Source organism: Myodes glareolus, chromosome 1 (assembly GCF_982192425.1).
Source record: "Myodes glareolus chromosome 1, mMyoGla1.1, whole genome shotgun sequence".
In the NCBI taxonomy this organism is placed as follows: domain Eukaryota; kingdom Metazoa; phylum Chordata; class Mammalia; order Rodentia; family Cricetidae; genus Myodes; species Myodes glareolus.
Window position 1 is genome coordinate 83,334,360 of NC_142026.1, and position 8,538 is coordinate 83,342,897.

The following is an 8,538-nucleotide window of genomic DNA, read 5'->3' on the forward strand; positions in this document are numbered from 1 at the left end:
TTATAAACTTTTGGCAAAGAAATTTCAACAAAAAATTTTGTTTAAAATTATTTATTCAATGTGGCCTATTTCATTCGTTGGACGTCTTAAATTTTCAACATTGAGAAAACTTCAGCTGAGTAAAACTTTCTATGGAATAGTCACTGTAAAAAACAGTATCATTTTCGTTTTTAATGAAAATAATTCTTTTCATTTAGTATCATTGTTTGCCCTTTCTCAACTCCTCCCAGATTCTCCTACCTCTCAACTCACCCAAATACACAAACTTTCTTTCCTTCACTCATTAGAAAATAACCAAGAAACTAAAACAAACCAGAATTGAATAAAACACAGCAAACAAATAAAAACAAAATAACTAAGACAAAAGCACAAGATATGCACAAACACACCACACTCTCTCTCTCTCTCTCTCTCTCTCTCTCTCTCTCACACACACACACACACACACACACACACACACACCACATGAATACTATTTAAAAAAAACTGGAAACCATAATATATATGGAAAGGATCTCTTCAGGAAAGGAGTAAAACCCCAACAAAGCACTTTGAGAAAAATAACCTCTAAAATTCCCATTGAGTGTGTTTTGTATGGCCATTTACTGTTAACATGGAAGCTGTCCTTAAGAATATAGTATAACTCTTTCTGTTCCCTGTGTATCTATGACTCATGGTCTCAAGGAATATCTGAAGCATGCAGTGGCTCCAAAACTATAGATTTTGGATAAATTGACTGATGTGTTTGCTCCTCACAAGCTGAGGGGAGGTCTGCCTCTAATCATTTTCCTAAGGAACGGACATGTCCTAACTGGAAATGAATTTAAAAAATAAAATAAAGGGAGAGAGAGAGAGAGAGAGAGAGAGAGAGAGAGAGAGAGAGAGAGAGAGAGAGAAAGAAAAAAGATTTGCATGCAATGCTATATTAAGATTGGTGGCAAAGTCAGGTTCGATAGTATCTACCCTGCTGGATTTATGTATATCACCAGCATTGACAAGATTGGAGAAAACTTCCTCCTGATCTATAACACCACGGGTCACTTTGCTATTCATCTTATCACACCTGAGGAGACCAAGTACAAGTTACACAAAGTGAGAAAGATCTTTATAGGCACAAAAGCAATCCCACATCTGGTGAGCCACAATGATTGTGTTATTTGCTACCCTGATCCTCTCATCAATGTGACTGATACCATTCAGGTTGATTTGGAGACAGACAAAAGAAGCGACTTTGTCAAGTTTGTCACCAGTAACCTGTGCATGGTGGCTGGAGGTGCTAACTTGGGAAGAACTGATGTGATCACCGACAGAGAGAGACATCCTGGCTCTTTTGATGTGCTTCATGTGAAAGAAGCCAGTGGCAGCAGCTCTGTCACTAGGCTTTCCAACATTTTTTGTTATTGGTAAGGCCAACAAACCATGCATTATTCTTCCCCCAGAAAAGAGAATCCACCTTACCATTGCTGAAAATAGAGACAAAGGCTAGCGACCAAACAGAGCATAGATCAAAGGGTCTCTAGAAGACATGCTGGAGAAGATTAAACAGCATATTAATTTTTTTAAAAAGAAAGTATTAATACAGGGATGTGGGATTGTGTCTATTCCTTTCTCGGCACTGGGACTCCATCAAGCCCAGATCTGTGAAGGGCCTGTGCATGCTGCCACAGTCTTGGTGAGTTCATATGTGCACTGATCCTGCTGTGTTTAAAAGACCTGGTTTCCTTGATGTCCTCCGTCTTCTCTGGCTATTACATTGTTTCTGCAATACAGTCTCCTCTTCCACAGAGTGCCCTGAGCTCTGATAAAAGTCCTAAATGGAGACATCCCATTTAGGACTCAGTGAGTGTTCCAAAGACTCTTACCCTCTGCACATTGTCCAGCTATGGATTTTCGTATTTATTCTCACCTACTCCAAGAATTAGCTTCTCTGTTGAAGACTGAGCAAGACACTTATCTATGAGTATGGCAAGATGTCTTTAGGTATAATGTTACAGCTCCATGCCTTTAGCAGAAAAGTAGTATTTGTTTTTCTTTTGGATCCACGGGCTATTGCTTCTCAGGTTCTTACTCACCTGAGCCATGTCATGAATAGGTAGCATCTTGTGACATGGACCTTAAATCCAACCATGTGCTAGATGGCTACTCCCACAGCTTTTGTACTACTCTTGTACCAGTGTATCATGCAGACAGGTCACCTTTGTGGTCTGAAGGTTCTGTGCCATGTTGATGCTTACCTCTCTCCTCCATGTTCACCTCTCTCCTCTGGGAGAGTATCTTCCAGTGTCACAAATGCCAGACAGCAGGAATGAGGGCTCTTTGTAGGTACCAGCTCTATTTCTCTGTGCTTAATGAGTGCTGTAGGTGTTGTCTTCAGCAACAGGGCTTTGCCATCAGTTAGTAGAGAACAGCCTACAGCCTTGACCATAGCATGGATCATTTGGGGCTTTTATTTATTGATAAGAGGTATCTAGTTGGGGATTTATTTCTCACATTATTTAGCAATTTTATGAGAGTTCTTTGTTATATGCATATATTTTAAGAAATGTTTATGGAAGTAGGCTTTCATATGACCCCCTCAAGTGATTTTTAGTGTTAACTGTCTTTCTTAGTATTTCCTCTATACCCTAATCTTCCCTTCACTTTTGCATTTAATTACATAATACTGCACAAACCCATCAATACATACAATTTCTATTTCCTCTTCCTCCAGAGATTTTTCTCTCCCCCTTAGTCCCTTACGCTATACCTAACATCTGTGGTTATAAATTATTTTCTAATAAAATACCCCAAATGAAAGCATTAATAATCTGCAAAGCAATCTAAATACACTTCAATTCAGCACGTCATTTGAATTTCTAGAATTGAAAATAAAACACATTTTTTTTTCTGTTTGGGGGGTATTTTTCTTTCTTGTTTACTTCAGACAGGATCTTGTTTTGTAGCCTTAGATAGCCTGGAGCTTTCTATATAGACCAGGTTGGGGTCAAACACATAGAGATTCATATGACTCTGCCTACTGAGTGCTTGGGAAAAAGGCCAGGACTACCAAGGCTGGCAAAAGTATTTGTTTTTTTTTTTTTCCAATAGCAACAAGTGTTCAACAGTAGAGACTGTCAAAAAGTCATTCAGAAATAAGTATAGATGTGATGATTCCAAAAGATTAATAAATTTGAAATCAAAAGGTGCTCTCTGCCACTTTAAGCTAAGATTGAATATACACTCTCAGGGGTGATCTGTGTTCCTTGAAAGTAAGGAGAGTCAAGGGCAAACACAAAGAACAGTATTTCCCTTAATATGAGAGAGCTTAAGGCTGACCAGCAGCAGCAGCTGCCATCTCCATCAGGGAGGAGAGGATTGCATTTCACTAAGGAAAGCAAAGGGCACATAACAGTTATTAAGAAGGTGGGAAAGAAGTCACAGATCAAATCACCCACTATAAATGTAATCTTGTCTGAGACCAAACTTGACCCTTTAAATCGCCAACACTTTTATAGACACTTACAGCTTTTTACACTTAGGTTATCATGAAAATACACATACCAAAAACACACAATCAGGAAATACTAAAATTTTATTTTGTAGTTTAAAATAATTATATAAAATTAAATTGTATAATAAGCAAACAATAAAACCTGATCTTAACATTAGGCAAGTATTGCCTCATTATCATTGAGACCATGAGTTGCCTTTCAGTGTGGCCCTTCAAGGTATCAGTAACATGAAAAGAAGTCTCTGCTGCCCCTGTGTGCTGATCGCTGCTCACCCTTCACAGAACTCTTGTAGTTCGTGGGAAATGCTAGACTTCTTAGTGAGCTTTGAGTTTATTATGAGGATGAACTCAATGGAAAAGCTTTCCTTGGATTTGATCTATTCAGGAACAGATTAAAAGTAATTGATCTATCATAAGTGATCAGTTCAGTGATCTCATACATGGTAGAAGCTTTATTGGTAGATTTTACCTGTACCCCAATACAAATACTACACGTTAATGAAAGTGACTTCTCTGGTTAAAATGTAGAGAATTTTCTTTTTCTTTCTTACCTTCTCATCTTGTTTCTTTAGCGACAGAAAAATACTTGTGAAGATTTGAGTTCCCCAGCCTGTGTGAAGCAGTCATGCATTATCAGTGGTTATTAGCAAGGGTAGTCTGAGCAGATGGGGATGTTAAAGTTATTGGACAAAGAGCTCCAGCCCATGGAGCAAACAAGAAAAATTAATTCTCTTACTGAATTTTCAACCAGGCACATTTTATTAGTAGTAAACCTAATTCTTGTGATAATTGAGTAAGAAAGCAATTGTCACTTCAGATGTATTATATACAAGAGCATGATTTTATAATATTAAGCAAATTCATTAAATATAGATAAATATAATAGTTATTCAATGAGTATCCATGAAAAATGAAGTTAGAAAAAAGGAGTTAATAAAAAGGATTCAAGTTGTGTGGTGGTGGTGAACACCTTTAATCACAGCACTAGGAGACAGAGGCAGATAAATCTCTGATTTGAAGCCAACCTGGTTTACAGAGCAAGTTCCAGGAAAATGAAATAAATAAACAAAATACAACAAACAAACAACACTATTGAAAGGATTCAATTATTTAAAAAAAACATATTTACAGAATAGAAGTTATCCAGAAATACATCAAAATGAAAATGAAAACTTATGTGTGTGTATACAAATCTGAAATTACTAATAAAAAACTCATAAACATATTCTAAAATAGCTAAGCAGTATTCATAGGCAAAGAATAGTCAAATGCAATAACAACCAAACCTATAAACAATAGGTCTTTGCTCCACTTAGTATTTATTCTCTTGCTGAAATAAAATGCCATGGCGAAAAGCAACTAGGTAAGAAATGATTTATTTCAGTTTACAATTGTTGTTCATTCTGAAGGAAGTTGGGGCAGGAATTCAAGGCAGGAACTGAAACAGTGACCATGGAGGACTGCTGCTAAATAGCTGACTCGCATGGTTTGCTGAGCCTTTTTATATCACCAAGATCAGGTACCCAGGGGCGGCATGGGCCATCACATGTCAATGACTAATATAGAAAATGGATATAGGCAATATGATTGATGCATTTTCTAATTGAGGTTCTCTCTTCCTAGATAACTCTAACACACATTAAAATGACAAAAAGTCAGCCAGCCAGCACAATCTTCAAGTATATTTCAACTGTATCAAATTAAAGGTTTATTTCATGACATTTTGTGGTATGTCTCTAATAAAATATGCTTATACTTAGAACCAACTTTTTTAAATGTAAAAATAAAAGATTCTCAAAATTATTCTTGAAAAATAATATACTTCAAAAAGGAAATTAACTGAGAAAAGTTTGTAGATTTAATTAAAGTTATAGAATCCAATAAAAATTTTAAATATAAAAGCATGTGGGTTTCTTAAAAATTAAGTCCTAAATTTATTTTAAAAGACTGATAATTTCATTTTATAATTACAAGTAAGACTCTTGCAGTTGGTATTCTGCTTAAATATTCTGAAACTTTATATTGACCCAAATTCTATCAATTTATTCTGTTCAGTGAGATCAGCATATATTTTGCTTACTGATTTAGGTGTGTGACTCTGTACTTTGGAACTGTTGATTAATGTTCTTCAAAATGTAATAAAATAAAGTAAAATAAAATAAGAAAATAAATGACATGCAAAATTTATAGAAAACAGCTTTTCTCCAAGTTTCTGTTAATTTGCTGACTCATACATTACATAACATCTGAAAACCATCAACCAATAGGATGCAATGTTAGCTCATTTCTTAGCAATAGCAGAGAGCTCTCTACCTAAACTTAAGACTCACTCAACAGGAGGGAAATCATGGTTGGTACTGGAGACCCTAGCAAATAACCTGTGGCTAGTGAAGTCATGAATCTTGAAGAAAAATCTGCAACCACTATTTTGTTAAACTATCATAATCCCTAACTTCATTCTAAATATTTGTCCTTATATCCACAGATAAGTGTAGTCCTCACCCTTCATCAGGAAAATTCTCATTACAACAGTCAGGGGCCATTAGGGAAAACCACTGTGGGAAGAGGAACTTTAAATATTGTAGGAATCAGAGTGAGAGTTTTCTGTGAGACTGTGTCTCCTAATAGTGTTAGAAGTTGCACCCACAAAGTGTCACCAACATGACTACCTAAGCGAGAACTGAAAAGGGACGGTTGCAATAGTTATGCCCAGGTGTATATGAGAAAGGCCATTAGGCATTAACCTTACCCAAGAACCATGGGCAACTACAGAATGATCACAGTGAGAGAAACAATCCTTCCCAGAGAAAAGCTCACCAATTTGTTATCCAATACCTAATCTGAAAACACATATACAAGTAACAGTCTAAAGAAAGACCAGGCTATATTTAGCAATATATATACATGTAATAACTAATGAAGAAAGAGGCCAGGAATTTGAAAAAGAAAAGTATGGGATATGTGGGAGGGTTTGGAGTATGTTATGATCTTAGGGAAAAAAAGAAAGAAAGAAAAAATGGACCAAAGACAATTTTGTAAAATTGTGAAAATTCCTCTCTCTAGAGGAAAATTGCTCAGTCAAGTACATATCTGTGGAATTCACACTGAATAATCATTCACCTCTCTGTATCTCTACGAAGACATATACCCTTTAACTCTATCATCCTAGAGAAAAAAAGCACCAAGTAAGAGGGCACTACCCCTAAAGCTCAGAGACTGAGAATTATCCATATGACCATGCTCTAAATAGTTATCTTTCCCTTGTCTGCATTTCCAGGGAGATAATCTCACAGAGCAGCTGCCCTTCAACTGGAACTTTCCCATGTGCCCTTGAAGGGAGTGTCATGCTGTCAATTTCCAGAATTTATATCTTCAATAAATCTTGTTCCCCTGCACCTTTACATAATGTCATGTAGCCTTACTCAATGAGCCAGCAGGTAAAATATCACAGTGCAAGCTGCCACAGTATGAGAAGTTATCTGAGTATGTATCAGGGGAAAAATGAAATAGTTGGGAAACTGTTCTGTGCAATTTTTTTCATGACGACTTATATGATATTCTTCTGTATTTTAGACAGGTTTTCACTATACAACCGAGGCTTTGTTCAAACATGCAATCCACCTGCCTCAACCTTCCATATGCTATGACTACAGACCTGTGCTTGTCATGTCCATCTCTATGACATTCTTATCAAAGACTGAATGACAGTTCAAAGTGAATCATTTAACCAAAGAGAAACCAAGCCAAATAGAAAGTCCCAAAGAACAGTGAAGGCAAAGACACTTTGATATTTTACTCTATCCGAAACTAGGGATAGATAGTAACATATTCAAATTGAGAAACAAAGTCAGATATATTACTAAAAAGAAAGTTTGTTCATAATTTTGATGAGAACTAGCCATTTAGGTTGTTTCCTATATATCGAATTAACTATGCTTACAATTCAAAATTCTAAGATATATAATGACTTAAGTAAAAAGTCACTTATCCAAAATTAATATACTAGCCCACTGATAATATTGGAATTACTTTGACTTTATATAATAAGAGATTTACTAACACAATTAACATTTATTTCCTGAGTCTTGATAAAACTTTGTAAAATATTTTTGGGAATTACTTGTCTTTTGAGGGTAGTAGATAGATTTGTGTGTAGGACAAGAAGGCTTTTCTTTAAATAAGGCTGATGAAAGATTTGACTCAGTGATAAAATCAATTTGATTTTAAAAAGACTCTTCACTTTTATTCAGTGACTTAGAAGATCAAAGTATATGTGATATTGCTCCTCATATTCTGAACACTTATTAATGTCAGCAAGTCTTCCCAGGATGCTCATTTGTAAGGAGAAAACAAAACAAAAATATTTCTACTTTAGTTTCATTACAAGCAGAGATATTTTCCTATAGACATATGAGCTATTTCAAAGGAAAATTGATTTCTTTTAAATTTATGATATTTTATTTATGTGTTTATGCGCATATGTGGAGGTGTAGGCCCACATGTGTGTAGATGCTCACAGAGGTCTAAAAAGGGTATCATCTCTGCTGGAGCAGGAAGTACATGTGTTTGTGAGCTGTCTAATGCTAGTGTTGAAATCTGAACTCCAGTCTCGCAACAGAACGGCAAGCACGCAACCTCTGAGCCACCTCTCCAGCTTCAAGCAAAACTTTTGATTTCAATCCTCGTGAATACTTCAGAAGCAATTTGGGTTAAAATCTACAAAGACTCCATATTTCTTATTTCTCTAGCACTAACTCAGTGGTTACATAAATAATATTTTAGATAATTCTTATTTAAAACAATCTTTTTAAAAGTTACATGACAGTGCATTATATCAATACATTCCCAAACATTCAATCATCTTAATTTTATGGACCAAATTCCACGTAATTATAGTACAACTATAGCCCATCTGACAGCAAGACATTACAGACAATACATCACTAGGCAAACTCAACTTGAATGGGCATCACAGAGCACACTGCACAAACCTAGACTGTATAGACCCGCCACTCTACATGTCTGTTGTCTGCTTCAAACATAGCTTG

The 8,538-nt window shown here is 35.9% G+C and overlaps 1 pseudogene; it reads left to right on the top strand.

Moving 5' to 3' along the window:
• Positions 1 to 666: 666 nt before the first annotated feature.
• LOC125409848 (small ribosomal subunit protein eS4, X isoform-like) lies at positions 667 to 1,542 on the top strand (annotated as a pseudogene).
• Positions 1,543 to 8,538: the final 6,996 nt, after the last annotated feature.